Source organism: Elephantulus edwardii, unplaced genomic scaffold, assembly GCF_000299155.1.
Source record: "Elephantulus edwardii isolate Elephantulus edwardi_28Jun2011 unplaced genomic scaffold, EleEdw1.0 scaffold00074, whole genome shotgun sequence".
Classification (NCBI taxonomy): domain Eukaryota; kingdom Metazoa; phylum Chordata; class Mammalia; order Macroscelidea; family Macroscelididae; genus Elephantulus; species Elephantulus edwardii.
Genome location: NW_006399824.1, coordinates 8939622 through 8952201, shown reverse-complemented (window position 1 = coordinate 8952201; position 12580 = coordinate 8939622).

Sequence of the window (12580 nt, the reverse complement as noted above, 5' to 3'; positions counted from 1 at the left end):
TGGATCATGGACCTAGGACTAAAACCAAGGACTATAAACTTCATTACAGAAAAGCTAGGAACAACACTAGAAGTCCTAATCCACAACATAAACTGCTAACTCTTTCCATGCAACTTTGTTAGAGTTTGAAGACACAGGTATTTTCTTCTAATTTTTTCAGACAACTACTCTCACTCCAAACAAGGCCACATGAATGAACTCTTAATCATCTTTAAATAGTAGTGATTTTAATGCACGCAGGTTAGGCTACTTTTCAGCTATAAAATATAAGAGTTCTTGAATTTTTTTCTTCCCAAAATACCTTAAAGTGAAATGTAACTGTCCATGTGGTAGCTCTACTCTTCCTCATAGAATTCAGAGGAGGGGAAAACAACAACAAAAAAAACAGAGCTAAAAGGGAGGCCTGATGGTCTAGTGGTAAGAAGCTGTCCTGCAATCCCAAAGGTAGGCAGTTTGAGACCACCGGGGAGAAAGATGGACAATCTCCTCCTGTGTGATTAACTGTCTCTGAAAACCTGTTGGAGGGTCAACGATGGGTTGTTTCCAACTCTACAGTACACAACAACGAAAAAAGTATGACTAGCTCTCAGAGATGACCATGTGTTTGGTCATAAGTAGTAATCTATAAGAAAAAATATTTAAAAAAAATTAAATTATAACTTAGATGTCAGTGCAAATCAACACTATTTTTCCCAATATATTCTTCATGGTGATGCAACAGATTTGATTTTTCAAAATTACCTTTTTAGCCATTGCTTTGTCTTTATATGATTTGGTGTGAATAAAGGTGAGTGGATTTTTTGGGGTGCAAAAAAATGTGGGGTGTACTACTGAGGGGTTTGGTCCATTTTGCCATCCCACCAGACTTAAACTTAACAGTGTTAGAAGCAGAACAGAGGATTCTTACTCTGGGCAAGAAAGACTCAGAAAGTCCAGTGCACATGCATTTGGATCAGTGAGTCTTCACAAGACAGATTTGGATCTATACAGCTTAGAGCAGCAATAGAGAGAATCAGAATCCAACTTGAGAGAGCTGACCTGGAAATATTGCCCTTCTGATCAAAAATTCCAGGAGTCTTTGAGTTTGCTGGAGGACTAGAGTGGTTGAAGCACTGTAATTGTCACTACTAAGAATTTGGTAAAATTGGCTTGAAGATTCAAGTTCAGAAGACTTGTGAGTATTCTTAAAAATCTGTTCTGGTTGAAGAATTGTGTCTTCTTTTCCAAACTGAATTGCAACCTGTTAACTTCTCTAATAAACCTCATGTATATGACTTATGTGGCTATGGTCTATGAGTTCTCTGTGGCCATAGTTGACCCTGGGAGGAACAGAATATTGGTGTTAGAATTGATAAATTAGGTACAGGTAGCCAAGAGTCATGTCTGACCTCATAAGATTTGCTTTAGTTTTTTGTTTGTTTGTTTGTTTTTTAATTGTGATTTTAACAAAAGTTTACAGAAAACTTGGATTCTTCATTCAGTCTTTGTTGCACATTTTCTTCCCTACCATTTTCCCATAGTTTACTTTGTTGTTTTTTTTAATATTAATTTGCTCCCAAAGTTCATATACATTGTGCTTCACACTATTCTTCATTTATAGTGTGTTTCATACAATTATTCCTATGCATTATGTTTTATAAAATCAATCACCATTGGACCTTCCATCATGACCCAATCTTTTCAGGTCCCTGATGGATCCTACCCATGTTCTTCACCTCCTCATTCCACCAACTAAACTGTGCTACCCTGTGATTTTGCCTCTACCCATCTTCACCCCTCTGGTCCCACCTCTTCCCTTCTTGCATCCCCATATATGTTTTAGAAGCTCTCATTCCATTTTTACAATAATGGTCTTATGCGGTATTTGTCCTTAGGATATTGAGTTTGTTCATTCAACATGATGCCCTCCAGTCTCTCCCAAGTTATGTAATGCTATATTTTATAGTATTGATATGGTGGATTTTAATTATTTGTTTTGCTGAGTTGGTAGATGTCATATGTAACTGCTCCCACATGGATTACATAATTGTTGTGTTTTGTTTGTTAGTTTGTTTGTTTTTATTGGCTTGCTTACAAAGTTCATATATGTTGTGTTTTACACTATTCTTCATTTAAATTGTGAACTACGCAAGTCTAATGCTCATTTTAATATAATATTATAAATCCCACCAGAGCTCCTATTTTAAATTATTACAACTACATCATATATAAATTTCATTGCAAGGTTAGCAATGATATACAAGCCTTTTTCCACAGCCAACAGTGTATTTTAAATCTTTAATGTGAAAAGAATCCAGCAGAGTATCTTCAAACATAAAAGGAGCTTCTAAATGGATAAATAATTTAGTCAATGCCACACAACTAATTTATGCTAAATTAAGAATAATAAACAAATCTTCATCACTTAATAAGTCTTATATTTTACTTAGGATCTGTAGATATGAAACAAGGATTTCAATTACTCAGATATACATTTTAGATATAAAATTGCAATAATTTAAAACAGAATTATGAGGTATTAACAATCTCCACTACTGACAGAAATTTCTGATGTTTGAATGCATCTAGTTGCATCTCAGCTTAACTGCCTTTCTACTTTTGATGAAGCAAACATTGAAACCCCTAGCAAGTTCACTTCTTTGGCACACAGGTTGCCATAAGGTAGAGTAAATCAAATGACAACTGGGGCTGGTGGTTGTTTTTCTTCTGTATCATCAAGTCAGAATTGACTCATACCCCTCCAGTGCATTTACAAATTGAGTAAATCACGTGGGAGGAGCACGTGTATCTTTATCTTATGGAGCATCTTGTGGATTTGAACAGGTTGCCTTTGAATTGGTAGTGAAACTCTTTACCACTCACTAGCCATTGGGTCTCCCTATGTTGGTGGTGGTTATTCAACTATTACATAATAGGTATGGAAACAACGATTGCTATATTTTTAAACACTGGACCCTATGGTATTTTTAGAGACTCAGACTATCAGACTATTTAGACTCAGGGATTTCCGAAGGTTTGCAGTTCTACTCTTCTTATTTTATGCTGTGTGAAATGACACAGGAACACTGAAAACAAAATTTCCCCCGCATCGTTGCTAGTGCATTTATGGTACATCATATTTATATATATATATATATTTAGGCATATTTATATCCTAGTCAAGTACTGAGGCCCAGCTAAGCAGTTCAATGATTATATTTCCTGAAGTTTCAATACTGAAAACAAAATTGATCTGAGTATATGCACTTATGATTTATGCAAAAGACAGTTGCCGATAAGATATTAAAGTTGTTTCATTGGCCATAAAGTTTTATATCCTCCAAACAAATATAATAAGTTGAGGAAGTTTACTTAATAATTTCAAAAGACTTATTTTCCTGGATTCCTCATCCAAGGCTTGCCCTGGAGTAGCAATTTTTAGACCTTTTGTCAAAAGATATAGTTCAATAATAGGGTAAATATTCTCTTAATTAATCATGGGGAGTCCAGGACAGATAAAGAGGGTAGAATTTTCTACTTTCACTACTGAGTTTTCATTTTGTATTGTGCTTTCAATTGAAGATCTCAAGAAAATGAAAGGCATTTGTAGTATCTTAAACACTGTTTACTCTCTGATAAATTATTAAGGAGTATACTGGTGACTATGTGAGCATCCTTTATAGACATCGATTTCCAATGCTTTATTGGAGCTGCATAAGAAATAGTGGTGATAGATAGAATGGTAAAGGAAACTTTTTCCTATAGAATAAGATCATAAAGTTCCATTTAACCTTTTTTGGTTTTAGTTTACTCATGTGTAAAATGTAATTTATAGTATCTATTACTTTGCTGGGTTATATTTTGTGGTGATAAATCAAAGTATATAAAAATGATTTACAAGCAGTAAGCACTACTCAAGGGTAAGGCACTTTTTAAAGCATAGTTTGGATTATTTTGCTGTTTTTTTTGGGGGGGTTTTCTCTTCTATTTTCTAGGTGCTAAGAATCTTGATGATTGAGAAGTAAAAAGATAAGGCAAATTTAAGCAGAATTGTAGAATAGAGCTATTCTATTAACATTATCAGATGTCTTAAAGTTCATAACAGTGTAAATAAATTCATTTTCTGTGGAACATACCAATTAATGCAAATAGTGGCAGGCTTCTCTGGACAATGGTCAAGTCAGTATCCCAAACCAAGGGCACTTACTTTCTTTTCCTCCCTTGGAACTCATGTCAGTTAAAGTTTTTATGTGCTGCTTGGATTTCAACTCATATTTGCTCTGTAGGGCAGGACTTCTTTAGGGGTTGTTTGCTAATCTAAAGAACGCTAGACTTGAGTGATGAATCTACCACCACAATTAGAATTCCTGATAGAGGGTTTCAATGAGTTGCAGCTGAATCAATGGCAGTGGGTGAGGCTTTTGAGGGCAGAGGAGAATTATCCTAGTATTTCATAGCATGTAATTTTTATGGGAGCAGATAGATTGCCTGGTCCTTTCTTCCCAGAAACCAGATGTGGCTTTTAAGTGCTCATATTTGGATTAGTTGTAGAGCACATCTCCATTATGATACCAGGGTTCTCTTTTCAGGTACATGTTACCTATCCTTTCAAGGCTGAAAAAGCACTTACATATGAATAATTCTTTAAAGAATCATTTGTGAACTTTCTACATAAAACCATAATTTTCCAAAATTCATACACAATACATAACCACAAAGATACTTTTTGCAGTTTTTCATAGCAAGTCTCATGATTTAAATTAACAGAGACTTTGTAAATTTTTGTAACAAGTAAAATAATGTAGAGGCTTTTCCTTTTTCCTGCTTAATTTTAACCATAGTTTTCTGCTAATCATACACTTTGAGATTGATAGTTTTTTTTAACTCCTAAACTTACCCTATTAAAATTTATTAATTAAAATATTTGATATCAATAGCAAGATTTTCCCATTACTGATGAAACATTAATGCCATGAAAGATGTTTGTGTTTTACTATCTTTTCCAGTTATAGAAGATGAGGCTGAAAGTACCTCACCTGGGTGTTGGGCTAATGTCACTGGCATTAGAGTTCAGTATTTTTCATCACATCAACAGGTGAAAGCTCTGCCTGGAGACTGTATTCTACAATAAAGGAATACGTACCTACTCAACATTTAGCACAGAAGGAACACAGTGGTAGCAATATGATTTGTTTTCTTGTGTCCGATCATGTTAAATAATAATAATAGTAACATTTTATTTTATAACAGTTGTGAAATTATTGCCATTAAGTGAGAATCAACTAATAGTTGATCCTCCTGCACGTTTTAAGAAGCTGAAAATCATATGGGAAGAGATGGCCAACCTTTCTCCTGAGGAGCATCTGGTGGATTCAAACCACCTGTCTTTGGGTTTACAACATGATCCTTATTGATCAAGACATTTGAACTCTATATTAACATACAACAAGCAAGAATATTATCAGAAGTTCCCATGTACCTATATCTAAATCCCCCTATTAGTTACATTTTGTTTGTCACAGCTAATGAACCCCTGTTATCGTTTTGTATTGTTGAGCCAGAACCAACTCACAGCTGACAACCCAGTACATTGTCCGCAGTTAAATATTGCACAGGAGGACGCTGAAGATGGAACAATTTCTGAATTAAATTCAAATGTCTTCAGGTTGGTGACACAAGTCTTTACTAGTAGGACACATGAGATCCTCCCAATGAACCTTGGAATCATGCATTATTAGTAGAAGTATTACTTACGGTCTTGTTATGTGCCATTGAGTCACTTATGACTCATAGTGACCCTACGTACAACAGCTCTGACTCCTGCCATATTCTGAGCCAGTCTCTCTGACTCCAATACACCTAATCCAATTTCCCTGGTTATCATGTCAATTCATCTCATCTGAGTTCTTCCTCTCTTACACTGTCCTATCACCCTTTAAAGCATGATGTCCTTCTCCAGAGCTGGTCCTTCCTGGCCAAGTGCCCAAAGTATGTTAGATGGAGTTTCAAAATCCTTATCTTCAAGGGGAAACTTGGTTTCACCTTCTCCAAGAAAGACCTATACCTTCTCCAAGAAAGACCTATACATTCTCCTGATAGTCCATGATATCATTCAATATTCTCCTCCAGCACAGCAACTCAAAGACATCAATTATTTTGTCACCCGTAGTCATTGTCCATCTCTCTGATACATATCATGTAATTGTGAAGACCTTAACCGGAATCAGGCACACCTTAGTCTATAAACTTACATCATTCCTCCTCATCACGATGGAGAGGTCCCTGACAGCAGACTTACTCAATGTAATTAGTCTTCTAATTTCCTGATTGCTCATGCCAAGAGTGTTGGTAGTGGATGCAACCAAGCTGAAATTGGTAACAACCTTAATCTCTTCTCCATTTACCTTGGTACTGCCAATTGTCCCATTAGTAAGAATATGTGTCTTTATGATGTCAAACTTCATGCCATATTGAAGATGAAAACCCTTGACCTTCTTCAGCAAATGCTCCAGGTCATCCTCAGTTTTAGCAACCAAAGTTGTATGATCTGCATAACGCTTATTGTTGAGGAGTCTTCCTGTAATCTTGATCCCACACTCCTCATAAACTCCAGCCTCTCAAATGATCTGTTATGCATATAGATTAAAAAGGTATGAATACAGGACATAACCCTGATGCACTCTTTTTCTAATTTTGAATTATGCAGTTTCCTTGCTGTGTTCTGACTACTCACTCTTGGTCTATGTATAGGTTTCATATGAGCACAATCAAGTCCTCTGGGATTCCCATTCTTCTCAAGGTTAACCACAATTTATTGTGATTCACACCTTCAAATGCCTTTTCATAGCCAATGAAACACGGATAGACATTCCGTTGTTGTTGTTGTTTTTATTATTATTATTATTCTCTAGAGCTCTGGTGGGCTAGCGGAAAGGAGCCGTGCAGCCCGTTTGAAGGTACATGGCTCAATCCTGTCATCTCTTTGGAGGGAGAATGACAAGCAGTCTCTTCCTATGTGATTTGCTGCTTCTGAAAACCTAGGGCAGGGTCAGCTATGAGTCAGTTCCAACTTGATGGCATACAACAACCACAATTATTGTTTAGAGTCCAAACTTACTCCAGGGAACTCTAGTGACTAATCCTTAGATAGCTGTTCTGCTAATTCAAAAGTGGTGACTTTCTAGTGATTTGAATCAACTAGCAACTCCAGGGGAAGAGGATGACCGATCTCCTTCAGCACAATATGCAGCTGTATAGTGAAAATCCACTATAGGGTCAGGTATGAGTAGGTTTTGACTTGATGGCACTAAGTTGAGTTTTGAGTGTATGTAATCCAGATTTCGATAATTCCCACACTCAGTGGGGTCACTTTTCCTGGGAAAGGGAACAAATATAGATCTCTTTTAATCTGTTGGTCAGACAGCTGTCCTCCAAATTTCCTGGCATAGGTCCTGAATGAATCTAAAGCTGGATCTGTTGATTGAAACATGTCAATTGGTATCCCATCAATTCCCGAGGCCTTTCATTTTTTGCCGATGCCTTGAATGCAGCTTCTACTTCCTCCTTTATTACCATTGGCTCCTGTTCATATGATAGTTCCTGAAATTTTTCAGTGTCAATCAATTCTTTCTGGTACAATGACTCTGTATATTCCCTCCATCTTCTTTTGTACTTTCTGGATCATTCAGTATATTTCCTACAACATCATTCAATGTTGTGACACATGGCTTAAATTTGTTTTTCAGTTCTTTCAGCTTGAGTAATGCACAGTGAGTTCTTTCCTTTTTATTCTCTAATTCCAGCTCTCTGCACATTCCATTATAATATTTTGCTTTGTCTACCCAAACTGCCCTCTGAAATCATCTGCTTAGCTCTTTCACTTGGACTTATTTTCCTTTATATTTGGCTTCTCGAAACTCCAGTGCAATTTTTAGAGTCTTTTATGACATCCATTTCATTCTTTTTCTTTCTCCTCTGGTTTAGTAATGACCTTTTGCTTTCTTCACAACTCATCGGGTCTTCTATCATAGGTGTTCAATGCCTCAAACCTATTCTTAAGATGATCATGAAATTCAGATGGAATTGACTCAAGATCATATCATATCTTGGTTCCTTCAGACTTATTTTAATTGTCTTTGGCCTCAATTTGAACTTGCTTGTAAGTAATTGATGATCTGACCCACAGTCTGCTCCTAGCCTAGTTTTGACTGCTGATATTGAGCTTCTCCAACGATTTCTTCCACAAATGTAGTCAATCTGATTCCTATGCAGGCCCTCACGTGAAATCCATGTGTAAAGTTGTCTTTTGTGCCTTTCAGAAAAAGTATTTGCAATGAATAAAGCATTATAAATATAAAATTAAATCATTCTATTTCCAGCTTCATTTCTATCACCAAGCCCATATTTTCCAACTACAGTTCCTTCATCACAGTTTCCTACTTTTGCATTACAATCAACAAGTATCATTAACACACCCTGACTGCATGTTTGGTCAATTTCAGACTCCAAAATTTTTTTAAAATTCTCAATTTCTTTCTCTTTGGCTCTAGATGTAGGAGCATATATTTGAATAATAGTTGTGTTGACTAATCTTCCTTGTATGCATATGGTTATTATCCTATCACTCACAACGTTGTATTTCAGGATAGACCTTGAAATTTACTTTTTGACAATGAATACAACACCATTTTTCCTCTATTTTTCATTCCCTGCATAGTATACCAAACGGTTACCTGATTCAAAGTGGCCATAGTTGGTCCACTGCATCTTACAAATGCCTCGTATGTCGATATTCATGCATTTGATTTAATTTTTAACAATTTCTAATTTTCCAACATTCAAGCAACATACATTCTATGTACCAATTGTTAAACAATGTTGGTTAACTTTCCTCATTTTAACTGACTACCAATCTGGAAAAATCTGCTGTTAGGGCCCTCTCTAAAGTACTGACAAGCAATGGTGTCTCTCTGGAGACTAAGATGAGTCTGATACCGGCCATGGTCTTTGCTATCACTTGTTATGCATCAGAGAGCTAGACAATGACCAAAGAAGATAGAAGGAGAATTGATGCCTTTGAGCCGTGGTGCTGGAGAAGAGTATTGAGGGTACCATGGACTGCTAGGAAAACAAACAGATTCATCCTGGAAAGGGTTAAACCAGGTGGCTCCTTGGAGGCAAGGATTCTGAGGCTCCGTCTAACATACTTTGGACATGTTGTGATGAGAGACCGGTCCTTGGAGAAGGACATCATGCTTGGGTGGTTGGAGAGACAGCGCAGGAGGGGAAGGCCCTCTATGAGGTGGATTGATTCAGTGACTGGGATAATCGGGATGGAAGTGTCAGAGACAGTGTGATTAGCACAGGACAGAGCAGAGTTTAGGGCTGTTGTACATAGGGTCGCTATGAGTCGCAAGTGACTCAATAGCACATAACAACAGCCCTAAACTCTGCTCTGCCTGAGCCAATCACACCGTCTCTGACACACCCATCCCAATTACCCCAGTCACTGAATCAATCCACCTCATAGAGGGCCTTCCCCTCCTGCACTGTCCTTCCACCCTACCAAGCATGATGTCCCTCTACAAGGACAGGTCCCTCCTTACAACATGTCCAAAGTATGTTAGACGAAGCCTCGGATCCTTGCATCCAGGGAGCTGCATGGTTTAACCCTTTCCAGGATGAATCTGTTTGCTTTCCTAGCAATCCATGGTCCCCTCAATACTCTTCTCCAACACCACAGCTCAAGCTATCAATTCTCCTTCTATCCTCCTTAGTTATTGTCCAACTCTCTGATGCATAACAAGTGATTGCAAAGACCATGGCCTATATCAGATGCACCTTAGTCTCCAGAGAGACACCATTACTCTTCAGTACTTTGGAGAGGTCCTTAACAGCAGACTTTCCCATCACAATACGTCTTTTAATTTCCTGGCTACTGGTGCCAAGAGTGTTGACTGTGGAGTCAAACAAACTAAAGCTGTGAACAATCTCAATCTCTTCACCATCCATCCTGATGCTGCCAATTGGTCCAGTGGTGAGAATCTTTGTCTTCTTGGCATTGAGACTCAATCCATATTGGAGGCTGCAGTCCTTGACCCTCTGCAGCAAGTGCATCAGGTCCCCCTCAGTTTAAGCAAGCAGGGTTGTGTCATCTGCATAATCCAGATTGTTGATGAATCTTCCACCAATCCTGACACCATACTTCTCCTCATAGAGCCCAGCCTCCCAGATAATCTGTTCTACATACAGGTTGAAAAGGTGTGGAGACAGGACACATGCCTGGAGTACGCCCTTCCCAATTTAGAACCATACAGTGTTTTCTTGCTCTGTGCTGACGACTTCCTCTTGGTCCAAGTATAGGTTTCTCATTATCATGATCAAGTGTTCTGGGATTCCCATTCTTCTCAAAGTCAGCCACAGTTTGTTATGATCCACACAGTCAAACGCCTTTGCATAATCAACAAAACACAGATAGACATTCCTCTTGTATTCCCGGCTTTCAGCCATTGATTGTGGAAATTATCAAACTATTGTTTGATATCATTGATATCACATGCAAATAAAATACTGTTGAAGAACATTTAAAAATGTCTGAAACAATACATAGATAAGGGATTGCCAGAAGTTTAAGCAGAATTTAGAAGAGGCTGTGGCACCCGGGAAATCAATGTTGATGTCAGATATATCCTAGCTGAAAGTTAGGGATAACAGAAGAATGTGTATTTGTGCTTTATTGACTATGCAAAGGCATTTAACTATGTGGATCATGACAAGTTGTGGTTGGCAGTGAGAAGAATGGGAATCGCTGAGCACTTGATTGTGCTCATGCAGAACCTATACCTAAACTAGGAGGTTGTGCAGATAGAGCAGGGAAGTACTATATGGTTTAAAACTGAGAAGGGAATCTGTCAGGATTGTATTGTATCTCCATACCTGTTCAATATTTGTTAAGCAAATTATCCAAGATGCTGGACTCTATGAAGAAGAATGTGGCATCAAGATTGGAGGGAGACTCATCAGTAACTTGTATTATGCATATGAAACAGCCTGCTTACTGAAAGTGAGGAGGATTTGAAGCACTTGTTGCAGAAGATCAAGGAATGCAGCCTTCTGTATGGATTGCATTCTTACCACTGGACCGATAGGCAGTGTCATGATGGATGGAGAGGAGTTTTAAATTATCAACAGCTTCATCTTGCTTGGGTGAACACTGTCGGTATAAGCAAGAAAAAATAATTGATGCCTTTGAGCTATAGTGTTGGAGAAGAGCCATGGATGGCCAAGATAATGAAGAGATATGTCTTGGAGATGGTGCAGCTGGCGTGCTCTTTGTAGGCAAGAATGATGAGGCTTTGCCTCACATACTTTGGACATGTTGCTAGGAGGTCCTATTCTTTGGAGAGAGACATGACATTGAGAAGGGTGGAAGGTTGGTGAATGAGAGGAAGACCCACAACCATATAGATTGGCATGGTGACTGCTGCAGTGTGTTCTTGTGTGTCAGGAAGTGTGAAGACAGCACAGGACAGAACAGGGCTCAGATCTTTTGTTCATAAGGTTTTTATGAGCTATGCTGAACTCGATGGCACCTAACAACAACAATTCAGATTGCCTTGGTTTTATAAAATATTCTTTTTTTTTTCCTCAACTTAGGTCCAATATTATGTTTATTTATTCTTTCTCTCTGTATTCTTTAGATTATGATTTCAAATTTTAAGTGTCTTATTTCTCAAATTTTAAGTATTTTATGAGCTTGATATTTTTGAAGATTCCTGGTCAAGTATTATGTAGAATGTCTCTCAGTTTTGTTTATCTGATGTTTTTCTCATGATTACAGACTGTCTCCAACAACTCTGCTTGCTCATCAGTTAAAGTGCTATTCTGCTAAGCAAAAGGTTACTAGTTTGAACCCACCAGAAACTCATGCAGAATTTTCAGTCGGCTTCTATGAAGATTAATAACTTCAATAATTGTATAGGCCTGTTAATCTTTCTCCTATAGGATTGTCGATAGTAAGAAATGACTCAATAGCAGTGAGACAGACAGGAGGGCTTGGGTTTTTTTTTATATTTACAAAAAAATACCATGGGGATAAAATGTCATTATAATATATCAAATGTCCATGATATCAACATGATTTATAAATAATATGAACTTTACCATCTGTCTGAAGTAGGTTTTGCTAGGTTTCTTCTTCGTAAAATTCTACCATTCACATTGTTTGGAAGTTAAATCTTACTATTTTATAGGGACCCACTGCCAATGGTTCTGACTTACAGCATTGCCAATGCTTTGATTCTTCATTGGACCCCTATTAATTGTTTATATGTAACAACTGTCAACAATATTGTTATTAGCCCAACATTTAACTCGTTTTACCACTATAGTTTCTAAGCTCATAAAGAAAAAGAAAAAAAAAACCCAAAACATTATTAAGAGTTGATATTCAAGGAATGGGAATTAAACTCCATCTCATTGAGAAAGTAAAGTGAATAAGCAATTTTTAATTTTTTTCTGTATAAAGGATTACCTTATTTCCTCCCATTTATTTAATTTTCTTTTATTTCTATCTCTTGTATATTTGTTCTATCCTTTGATA